The 270-nt window shown below is 40.0% G+C and overlaps 1 protein-coding gene across 1 annotated transcript in view; it reads right to left on the bottom strand.

The window, feature by feature from the left end:
- Nucleotides 1-150, bottom strand: part of LOC119592147 (C-type lectin BfL-1-like) — a gene marked incomplete in the record, with an annotated part of 6,167 nt that extends 6,017 nt beyond the window's left edge. Inside the window, 1 exon segment of the mRNA XM_037940969.1 lies at nt 127-150.
- Between the last annotated feature and the right edge of the window lie 120 nt (nt 151-270).

Raw genomic sequence — 270 nt, 5'->3', positions numbered from 1 at the left:
AGTCTAATAACACAAACTCTTTAACTATATATCTATCAACTAAAAAAAATATCAAACTCTTCAGGCTCGGTACACAGTATAAGAACCATCACACTGTATGCGGACGTGTGTGAGCTGTTACCTTACCTTTGCTACACCAGAAGTGCGAGTGTACGGTTCTCAGTTCCGCGCACGCCTTATATACACCTCCTCCCCAGTAGGTCAAGGGCATACACACAGATCTTTACGCAATTCTTTTAATCTTAGTATACCTATGCAATTAGATAAGTT

This window comes from Penaeus monodon, chromosome 29 (assembly GCF_015228065.2).
Source record: "Penaeus monodon isolate SGIC_2016 chromosome 29, NSTDA_Pmon_1, whole genome shotgun sequence".
In the NCBI taxonomy this organism is placed as follows: domain Eukaryota; kingdom Metazoa; phylum Arthropoda; class Malacostraca; order Decapoda; family Penaeidae; genus Penaeus; species Penaeus monodon.
Note: the sequence above shows the minus strand (reverse complement) of the source record. Positions and strands in the feature narration are given on the sequence as shown.